This window comes from Bufo bufo, chromosome 5 (genome assembly GCF_905171765.1).
Source record: "Bufo bufo chromosome 5, aBufBuf1.1, whole genome shotgun sequence".
NCBI lineage: Eukaryota > Metazoa > Chordata > Amphibia > Anura > Bufonidae > Bufo > Bufo bufo.
The window spans coordinates 61,783,371-61,795,302 of NC_053393.1; the positions used below are offsets into that span (position 1 = coordinate 61,783,371).

General features: G+C 38.8%; 1 protein-coding gene across 4 annotated transcripts in view; it reads right to left on the reverse strand.

The window, feature by feature from the left end:
* Positions 1–11,722, reverse strand: part of TRPS1 (transcriptional repressor GATA binding 1) — a 279,396-nt gene extending 267,674 nt beyond the window's left edge. For 3 of the 4 annotated variants that reach the window (XM_040432078.1, XM_040432079.1, XM_040432076.1), the window contains exon 1: positions 11,328–11,722. The gene's annotated coding sequence lies outside the window, so the exon portion shown is untranslated. Of the gene's footprint in view, positions 1–10,543; positions 10,656–11,327 lie in introns of those variants that run through there. The other variant, XM_040432077.1, reaches the window with a different exon arrangement.
* Positions 11,723–11,932: the final 210 nt, after the last annotated feature.

The window sequence follows — 11,932 nt, forward strand, 5'->3', positions numbered from 1 at the left end:
ATGAGGTTAGATCACACTCGGGTTTTAGAGTTGAGTGAACGCCAACTGCCAAAAAAGTCCACTAATCACAAATGTTACCTTTGTTCAAACAATACTCCTGTTCATTATATAACAGAGACTGTCAGACATAATCTCTCACAAGCAATGAGCTGGCAAACTCTCGTCACAGAGGTGGTTTCAAACAGTTTAGGGCAAAACCGAAGGAAACTATTAAAGAACAACTCAAGTCTGATTGTAGAAAGACAGACAGATAAGAAGTTCCAAGTAGAACAAATATTCTTAAGTTTACTGTTCCAATATAAACCTGAATGTCATTACCAAGCAACCTCCTGATGAAAAGAAAAATAGGCAGCAATACATTCTACTTGTGGATGGTCCCATTACAACCACAAACTATAATTAGGAGGACAAATTAGTCACAAGGCCTGGTAACAATGTACGATTTCACTACAAAGAGACTGTTCATGATGGACAAACATATGAAAACGTTCAAACAATTAAGATGACAAAAAATGTAAAAAAATAAAAATAAAAATAGCCAAGCATGGAAAATTCTAAGAATAAATTTTGAAGTTGGATTCTGTTAGGAAGAATAAAACTTCTAAAGATTGGCATAGATATCACATAGATAGATCGATAGATAGATAGATAGATAGATAGATAGATAGATAGATAGATAGATAGATAAAAAAACACTGGATCAATATACATGAAGAAATTAGTTGCTATGATCAAGACTTGCAATCACAAAAATAAAAACTATAATCGCAACACACTTGCACATTTTATCAAAGACAGAAACTGGACATATGGCCTACAAATGTAAATGACAATACCAAGTAAAAGGTAAAAATATTTCCATTAGTCATAAACAATGTATGTCATTCAAATTAATGGTATGGAAAACTTTTTACATCTTCAATACAGTATTTTATGTCTATAACCATCAGGACTAGTGGAAAGTAAAGAATTCTAAGGCATGAGGGTGAAAGCAGATTATAGAAAATAGAGGCAAGATAAATATGCGGTAGCATCTCCGAATATGAGGAGCCAAAAAAATCTTTGTGTCCCAAATAAAGTCTAACTCAAAGAGATTCTATTACATTGGGAGCACATGCATAAATCTACTCAGTATGGACATCCACCAAACACCTAGCAGGACGGTTTTACAAGCAACATTTTTTGGAAAAAACGAGGCTTCACTTTTTGAGTCCAAGCGAGATCCAGTCAAAAGTTGATCCGAAAAAAATAAATAAGTAGAAGCTCTTCCTTTCCCATACCTTCTGAATCTACTTTAAGCTCTACAGTAGTGTTTTTCCATAAAATGTGTTTTATGAAACGACTTGTACTGTGATTAGGTCATCTCTAGATTGTCATCGTTCCTACACGTCAAGCTATCTGAAGGGGACCATAGAAATAAAAAAAATATGGGGGGGGGGGGGAGAGCAGCTGATTTTGTTCAGATCTAGCAACATGTAGCAATATTTATACATAATGAAGCAAGGCTACAAAATTCCCAGTATCTTGGTGTCGAATGGACGTGGAAAATTGTTATGGTCATTATTTAGAGCCATATCCTTTTGATGTTTATGAAGGTTCTAAAGACCCCAGTAGATGTTAAAACAGTGGTCAACTTGAAATATCTGAATATATAGATGCATATGCATTTGGTGACCTTTCAATTCCCCAAAAATTATGACCATGAATGACCATGTTTAAATTGACTAATGTGAGCTAAACACAATGTGATATGAAACAGATATTGCCTCCTTGCCATGTGCAACTGTCCAAAGCCTGCTGATTGAATGTTCTCAGGGAATAGTTATATCTATTTAGGAGCTCACACAGTCCCATTATAAAAATACGCCGAAACGCGCGTCGGGGTAGCGCCATCCTGGTTGGTATTGCACACTACCAATTTTAGGTGAGTCTCCTCTTTCTAGCTTTGCTGGTACCAGTCTAATGTTATTTTTTATACCTGGTGATCACTCTGTACTCACCCCAGCTAAGTCATTCTTTTGTGGTAGAATTTTTAACACTTGGGCAATACGGTCAGTGTTACTGAGACTCATCTCTTATATGAATAACTTACTCAATATTATTCAAATACAGTATGTTGTAATTACATTGTATTAAGATACGGCTATTACTTCATTGATGTGTGTACAGGGCCAGGGTGGCGTCTTTTCTGTCACTTTCCTTCACTTTTTACTGGCTTATTATACAAATTTTTAATTATGTTATAATAAAATGTACATATTTTTATAATGGTACTGTGTGAGCTCCGTTTTCAGTTTTTTTTCGCTGGGTATACTCGGCAGCTTGTACCAAGTTATTTGATTAGGTGGCCCGTTATCTTGTTCCAAATTTTTGGGTGGGTACTTGCCCCGTTTTTGTAATGGGGTCATCTATGGTCTATTTTTTAAAAGTTTTATATCCATCTAGGGCAAAAATGAAAACTGAAGAATAAAATGAGCAAAAATAAAATAAAATGAGGCAAAGAAACCCTAAAAACTGCAAGTAGAAGATCTAAGGGATAGACAATCTTCTGGACTTTGGAAGCTAGAAAGGATCTTTAAAAACTCCAGAGAATATGTCAGACAGGACAGAGTTAAATAGGTCATTGACCTGCTTCGCATTGAGTAAAGGTAACCTGGAGCCTTTTAGATAACCACAGAGAACATACTGAGATGTCATATTGAGATTACGACAAGCACAGCAACATCTATATAACAAATGAAATTCTCAAAAATGACCCTGTCAATGTAAGGTGAGCGGCCTGGCACCAGGAATTTGTCCTGTCCTACATTATTATTTGGCCAAGGGTCATCAAAAAAGTTATAAAGGCTAATCCAAAAACAAAGAGACAAGCAAATAGTAGCTAATCCAAGGGGATTAGATTCTGTACATATTAATCACTGCCACCTAGATTGGTCTAAGCAAATAGTCTACAACACAGGAGCAGAAATCCTATCTATACACACATGCAAAGGCAAACATGTACCTCAAGTCTTCTGACAATCACTTTCTAAATGATTTACGAAGGAGGGGCCACATTTCAATTGACCGAAACATCATTTATACAATTCATCCTATGCGGCTTCTATGGGGGCCCTGAAAAGATAGGGCTACTTGTAGGATGGTCCGGATGTGGTCTCCAAAGGTTGTGCAATGTTAACAAAGTGGGAAAACATCATGAAAATGAAATGAAAAATCACTATGAGCCCCTGTCATAAGTAGTTTGGTGTGTGCTAGTGTCAGGTAGCTGCCGAAAGCAGCCACATTCTTATCTTTGTCTGTACCTATTCTATCTGGATAATAGATTTCACAAGGCTACAGATGTATGTAATAATAAAATGTGTATGGCATGGATTCAATGAAAACCAAGCCCAGTAAGACATCTCTAATTCCCTGAAAACCAAGAATGTTCTCCAGTCTGTAATAAAATGATACAAGCCCCATTTTCAGTCAAAAGCGACACAGTTCTCAGCGGGAACATCAAAGCCTGTCAGTCCAGTTTTCTGTTAAGTAATGTTAATACCAGTGTACTGATATCATAGCAACCGATATGTATAAAATGCTGAAAAGACAACTAAAAGAATAATAACACATAATGATATGTCTGTCTTTTATCGGCTCGAAGACTTCACTGTTGAAGGGGTTCAATTTCACCACTTCCCATCACATATGTAAGACTATATTGCATCATGTCACTTGCCATAGAAGGCAGTTTTCTGTATTATTTTGGGGTTTACTAACCCAGCAGACATGAAGGAAATCTACTGTACATAGACTTTAAGTTATCGGATAGGATCAAACACTTATTGAACTTAAACCAGAGGGAGGGTTACTTAAAAACAAAACAAAAAAAATCAACGAAAACGTTATGTGCGATTGAACTATAGTTTTGCAAGAAGGGTGAGGCATCACGCTGGGTGGAGTGCCTAACCTGGAGAAAAAAAAACTGGCAACGGCCAAAGTGTTTCCTTGCATTCTTTGGTTGCTAATCTGAGATGCCAATTCTGCTATAGGATAGGCCTAGAGGTAGAACATAATGTTGTAAGCACCTAAGAAGTAGGCATTGTCCTGGGGTGGACCATAAATACACGTAATCCATGAACACGGTGAAACGCGTCAGTCATTTCTCCGTATGAACTGAATAAATAATTTCCTTGCAGGGAGCATCAATTAACAAAACTAAATGAAACGACTGAAAGATAAATTTGGAAGGATTTATAGAATAACACGTCTGATGTGTGTTACGTCCTGCATAAAAATGAGAAATTACAGAACTGCAAAGGTAGATAGATAGGATATAGATAGATAGTAGATAGATATGAAGTAGATAGGTAGAGATAGATATGAAGTAGATAGATAGAAGATAGATACAGTAGATAGATATGAAGTAGGTAGGTAGCTAGATAAACAAATAGGAGATAGATATGAAGTAAGAAGATAGATACGAAATAGATACATATGTGATAAATACTTATGTAGATAGATAGATAGATAGATATTGGGCCTCAAAGCAAAATCTGCCATGTGTCATTTATAATACTGGTGTCTTATATGGCAGAGGGACATTTGGGCCCCCTCAAGCTCTAGGGCCCAGGTGTGGCTACTATTACAGCACCCCATATAGCCATGCACCTGGATAGCTGGGCAGACAGATTCACAGAAAAGAGCCGTAGCTAATTGCGTGGGTTTCCTCCGGGTTCTCCGGTTTCCTCTCCCACTCCAAAGACTTTCTGATAGGGACGTTAGATAGTGAGCCCCACAGAGCGATGCTAATGTCTGTAAAACGCTGCGCAATGTAGTATTGTTATATAAAGGTGAAACTCGAAAAATTAGAATATCGTGCAAAAGTTCATTTATTTCAGTAATGCAACTTAAAATTAGAATTTTGTGAAATGGTTCAATATTCTAGGCTCAAAGTATCACACTCTAGTCAGCTAATTAATCCATACCCCCTGAGCAAAGGGGACCTCAAAATTGAAACTTTGGGGTTTCATAAACTGTAAGCCATAATCATCCAAATTATAACAAATAAAGGCTTGAAATATCGCGCTTTGCAGGTATGAGTCTATGTCATATGTTAGTTTTACAACATTACTGAAATAAATAAACTTTGCACGATATTCTAATTTTTCGAGTTTCACCTGTAAAGTGAAAATAATAATAATAATAGTAATAATACTACAGTCACCCGGGACAAAGCTGAAGTTTGCCATGCTAGCCCTGTATTTACATGTCCTTGTTGGAGTAGCCATCCAGCATACAGCCCAGTTGCTCCCCCTTAGTTACCTGCAAGGTCAGATGGCTATACTGTATAGGAGACTGATGTGAGAGGTATATCTTCTAGCTATCTATCTGTCGGCATATAACACCCTTCACAGTCTAAAGCAATAGTAATTGCAAGGCTATAGGCAAAATTAGTCTATCCATCATTCATCCATCCACAAGAGAAATTAGCATGCCTCCACTTCCACCTCGGAGTTGGGAACACCTGTAGAAACGTCCTTCCTCCTGCCCCTTCACACACCTTCTGTCTATAGGAGGAGTACAATCTGGGTTTACGATTAGGAGGCAAAAAATTAAAAATATCAAAAATCAAAAAAGGTAATTTTATTTCTAAAACCACTTCTGAATGTAAAACTAAAATCAGTTTTACAACTTTGAACGAGAAATGCAGACGTTAAAAGATGTTCCAATAAAATTGGCTTTTGCATCTCATTATGCGTCGGCCATCACTGGGAGCAAAGAGAACTTTCTACCAGAATTCAGCAGGATATACATAGATCTAAAACTCTATCGATAGTCTAATATTTCCCAGACTTTTGTTTGGTGGCTCATGTTGCTTTAAGCAAGTAAAGTAAAAAAAATAATTAAATAAATCCTGCTTTTTTTACCCTAGATATGTCTGTCTACTGCTCATTCTGGTGTTTCCTACCCAAAAATAGGGCCAATTAATAAATCAAGCTATCCAGCCCACCACGGCCGACTCTTCAGACGCATACAGTATACAGCACATGTACCCCTGTTATTAATAAGATACACGACTCATGGGTCTTATTTGCCGGGCGCTCACTTTGGCTGTTCACGGACATTTCTCATAGAAGGCACATTATACTGCAATGGTTAATCATAACCAGGAGTAGCATATAGTATGTCGGTAAAAGAGAAATTCACTTGTTCAGACGCCTACTGGGCCGATATAGGAGCTTACAGAAAAAAAAAAATGTACTGTACATGTCCAGACGCACTATATAAAACTACATAAAAACTATACAAAAGTATCATTATGATTCTTTTTTTTAGTCAGTGCAGTGGGGGTGGAAAATATAACCCTTGCCCAGTCCCCACTGTGCGCTGTACTTTGGACCGATACATACATCATTAGTATCTTGTAACTGGTAAATTCCTATGCATGGTACTAAAGAGAATAAAAACTGGTAATAATAGAGTCTTTCGGGTCGTAACTGTAAGTTGATTGTTATGATTTATTTTAAAAAATTCTCTCCATCAAAAAAAGAATAAAAAAGAATAAAAAAAATAACACCTACTGCACATTATATAAAGGTAAAAGATAATAAAAATACCGGTATATTAAAAACTTTTTAATAAAAAAATAAATAAATCGAAATCCTCAAGGTCATTTAAACATGTCACGTGTCTTCCACCCATCCCATATTTAACCTTATTAAAGACCCCCCCAACCCCAAACATTATGGCTCATACTGAAGCACACCTCAGTCTGGCATTACTGATTTCTTGGATTAAAGCAGGGACGCAGTCTGCTGGAGTACAGGAAAGAGAAAGAAAGGTTTTAAAAATGCCCACCGCTGTGTGTGTCTGGTCACAGACAGACCGTCAAGGATGCCATTATTAAATCTAAAGTACAAAAGAAGCCATTGATTTATTTTACAAGAGTCAGAAAAAATAAAAAAAAAGGATTTAGCTAAACAGTGCCTGCAAAAATAAACCAAAAACTGCCCTAAATAAACTCTGAATTTGTAACTTTTCATTACACCTCATTCCTGTCTCCTACAACACAGCAGCATTATAGACGATAGATACAAGCCACATAAAGAACACTGTTCTTTCATCCAGCGGATTCCCAGTAAGCTCCAATGGAACACACATTACATAAAAAGTTACAATACTAACCGTCCCCTCCCTCCTCCCCAACACTGTTTATTCACAGCTTTACAACTGGATACGGAAATCCCAAATACTACAGACCCCTGTCAATACTAACACCCAGGGGTGACCTGACACTAGACGACCAGGGTAAATAGAATACATGGGTAGAAATAAAATAGTTATAAAATAAAAATAAAAAAACACAAAAAGAGGAAACGGGTCGATTCCTAGACACAGCTGGACTATACATCATTGCAATGGTTGATACTCGTATACATCCAAAATGGTCTATTTATAAAAAGCCATTAAGAATTTAGAGGGGGGAAGGAGGGGGGGGGGTAGGTCCTTCCATTCATTGAGCTGTAGGACGAGACGTCATTACTCTCCAGCCTTGCATCAACACTTATTTAGGCCTCATGCACACAACCTTAGTTTTGCTCCATGTCCGACGAGCATTTTTGGCAGATCGCACGCGGACCCATTCATTTCTAAGGGTCTGCAAAAAATGTCATCCGTGTGGTGGTTCCGCAAATTCAACTTTTGTATGTTTTGTGGGACAAGAATTTGCTGTTTTAGGGATGGGGGTGAGAAAATTGCGGAATGCTCACGACCGGTATCTGCAAAATGGATACGGTCGTGTGTGCCGGAGGTCCTACAGAGAGGGAACCACCATGGTCATTCTAGGCTACGTGGAAGCGCTACAATAAAACTATTAGTCTATAGCTATCGTCATGGAGTAGAAGAGCGAAAGCAAATAGGCCCGCAATGTGTGAGTGAACCTAACGGGAATACCCCAATATATACAATTAAAAATACCCAAAAGTTAATAAACTGTGAATGATGAAGACACAAAGAATAATTAATTTCTCCCCAAAAAAAAAAGTATCCAGGTGTAGAATTAAGATTAGGTTGATGAAGAGGCGGGTGACCTACCCCAAAAATCTCTATTTGAGGCCATTTTTTATTTTTTATTTATTTATTTACATTATTTGGTTATTTATTTATTAGACAATGGAATGTCAATAGGGGAAAAGTTAACCACTTTACTGCCAGTGGAGCACTCTCCACATCAGATTGACTAAAGCAGGAACACAAAACCCAGACAGGAGCCCCAGAGAGCCCCCCCCCCCACCCCCCCCACCCCCCCCCCCCCACAAGATCAGCCTATGGAAAATGTAACGTGTTTTATGTTAAAGTATCTGTCTAGTGTTCTAAACTCCAATTTGACTTGTGAGGTGTAATATTTGGGACAGAAACGTCTGCGTTTACAGTCGTCCGTGTCTGCCAAAAAAAAGTCTGAATCCAGGCTGCCACAATAGCTGTCCTGTGGAAAGTAAATTAAGCAAAGGCAAACAGAGATTGGAAAGTTGTCAGTTGATTGAATGAATGGATTCATTTTACGCTCATGCAGAATATCTTAATCAAACTACATCCCTGTATAAGGGGATGGGATTCTTTTTATTTATTTCTTATTTCTTTTCTTTTTTTTTTTTTTACTACCAATTTCTCCATGTTTGCTTTTAATATACGTCTCTTCGCCAGGTCATTGGTGCTGCTTATGTTTTCCACAAACATTATGGCTTGCCATTTTTTTTTTGAAAATGGAATTACACTTTTTGGAATGTTTGCATCTCCTTCCCAGTTAGACCCTCCACTAGGTCTCAGGTGGCATTTTAACCCTAGTTAGGCCTCACTACTAGACCCCAAGGTCATGCTAGACACCACTTATAGGTGTCAAAAAAAAAAAAACACTCCAGACAAAGATAAGTCTGAAGAGATGGTGTCTTCACTGGCCACGTCAGAAAGTGAGAAGAACTGGAAAGTAAATCAAAAAGGTTACTATCACCTCCAGGACATCATCGTCATCATCAGTGGTTGCAGGAAATAGTTGATGATGTCTATTTACACAACATCCCGGATAATTAACCTGTGTGTACAGGCAAACACTTCCTTCAGCGTGTAGAGATGTATATGTTATATTGCAGGCGTAGCAGAGCCGAGTTTGTCATAGGGTTGTCATTTCCAACACCCAAGTCGTTATTGTTGGATTTACATAAGGCTACAGGTATCATACACGCACAAAGTCACATACAAAATACAGATGTAGCCTGACTCAGATTACATATATCACAGTGTTATCTCGGGACGAAATCCATTGAAAAACTCAATTCATATTTTCTCGCCATTGTTTACTTAAACGCATTAACCATCAGGTTTAGCCCTGCTACATCTGCACATCTGGGACGCTCATATTTACACCATTTTGTAACAAAGTCCATCCAAACACTACCCTCCATAATACTAGGACGCCCTTTGACCTAAAACACTACTCTTGATGCTTCCGAAATTTCTCTACCACCTGAATGCAGAAGAGCAGCAGAGTTATACAACGCAGGCCATAAAAACTGACACAGTGATTAAGAGTTTCCTGACACTTTTTTTTTTTTTTTTCGTTCTGCCTTTTTTTGTCAACCTGATGAAATAAAGACTGGTTCGGCGTGATTTACTCCTATTTACAGTTTCCATCCAGGTCCCCAAAGGAATGCTGCCTTCCATCTTCCTGACCTCAGCTCCTTTCACAGCACAAGTGTACAGATGCAGCAGAGCTGAACCTGTCATTTGTTTGGTCTGTACACCGTCATAACGTCATGGGTTACCATTACTCAGGTTTTACCAGAAATCCACAGATAACATGGTGGCAATTGAAAAAAATAAAATAAAAAAAATCAACTCTGCTACATCAGAAGAGATAGAAACTATTCTGAAGTAGAGTGGTCGGAGTTTCTGGGTCCACCTTAGCATCCTGCTCCTCAGCCCAATGCAAAACTTCATCCTGTTGAGCAGTATCTAACTTTTCAACACTTTTCCAACTGTTCAGACACACACACCGAGGACCCACTATGAAAGGAACGGCGGTTTGCAATCTGACACAGGCATGCCAATGACACCAAGGCCTAATGGCTTGATTTGCCCATACTGTCTAGTTTTACCTTATAAATAAATCACAGACGTGTACAGGTAGAGCCAACATTCATTCAGATCTTCCAGACCTCCCTTTATGATCAGAAGAAGGGATTGAGAAGAAAAAAAGGGTAATGAGTCATTTCAAGTTGTGCGCAGTTTCTTCCAGATTGCCAGGGAGACGCAATCTGCCCATATCAACGACAAAAAAATAATTTACAACAAGTTTAAAAGTAACTTCAGATTTTCCATTCATTCACAATGTCACATGCCACACACAAAAGAAAATTAAAAAAAGTTTCAAAAAGTCATCACTTGATAGAAACCTACATAAAAGCAAAAAAAATCAAAAATACCAAAACGTACACATCCAGATCACCCCATCCCCTCCCCACGTGCCATCAATAAAAAAATAAAATAAAAGTTTGACACAACTTACTACTGCTGATCATTGTCCCTTGGTCACCCTGCTCCTCATGATCACACCACGGCGGCGCCACAACCAAAAGTGAAATTAAAAATATTTAGGTAAAAAAAATAAAAATAAAAATCACATCCATGGCGAACTGATGAAAAAACAGGAGGAGGCTTGTTCCTTTAAGAAGTTAAAAAAATATATATATATATAAAATTTGACCGGGAAGTTACTTTTAAATGGAACCACCACAAATAAAAACATAAAAAACAACAACAACAACAAAAGAAAATATATTAATAAAAATAAGCCAAAAGTCTTTGGTTGCTGTTATCTCCTCCTGTGTGTGAACTTGACCCCTTCCTGGAGCAGACGAGGGGGGCTCCTGGAGATTGGACCAGGACTACTGCAGAAAAAGCCAAGGGCTACTGGAGATTGAAGTAGCCAATTTCCATGCCTCATGCTTCTTTTTGACGACCCACCATGCAAGAAAAAAAAAAAAAAAAAAAGGAAATCTCCCATGCACTTGAAACATGAGAAGGATTTGGCACCCTCCTCTCTCTCTTTCCCTGATGTATTGCTAAAAAAATATAAAAGTCACTTGTTTGGGTTCAGACACCCACATTCTGCAGGCAGCCCTGGAGCTCACACCATGCATGAAATAAGAGAGAGCAAGGAAGAGACAGAGAGAGAGAGAGAGTGCTAGAGACAGCCAGAGACAGCCTGGAAGCAAATGCAAGCTGCTGCTGCTTCCTTCTCTGCACTGATGATCGCTTTGCTGGATTTCTAGGTCCCCCCCTCCTCTTACCTGTTGATTGATCTGCAATAACCTCAGCAGCAATGTGGAAGATGGTGGAGATCTAGCTCGAGCCATGAACCGCTTCCTTGTTGTTTGCAGAGTTGATCTCTGATTAATTTTTTTGGGGTGGGGGGAAGAATAGGTTTCCTGTTCCCCCCCAGTGTGTATGTCTGAGTGCAGAGACACAGACAGGAACAAGGAGTGGGGGGCTTAGGAGAAGAAGAAGGAGGAGGAGGTGGTGGTGGTGGTGGTGGTGGTGGGGGAAGAGAAGCAGAGAGAGAGAGGCAGGGTAATGGATGCTCTGGGTTTAATATTAGATCCCAGGCTGTAGATTGCAGCAAAGATGAGTTCTTTATCAGAAATGTTATCGCTTGTCAGGACCTCAGTGCAAGCATTACGTCAGTTGCAAGACACCAACACTATTAATATCAAAGGAGCCTTAAGCAGAGAAAGGCACCACCCTCAACTGCACACAGGCTTAAAGACATAGTAACCTCCCATCTACAGACAGCAAGACAGGGGAGGGGGAGGAGGAGGAGGAGGACTACACACAGGCTCCATCCCTGCCCCCTTGCTCCAGTTCATTTCCAAGTTGCATTGTGTACAGTGCAGGA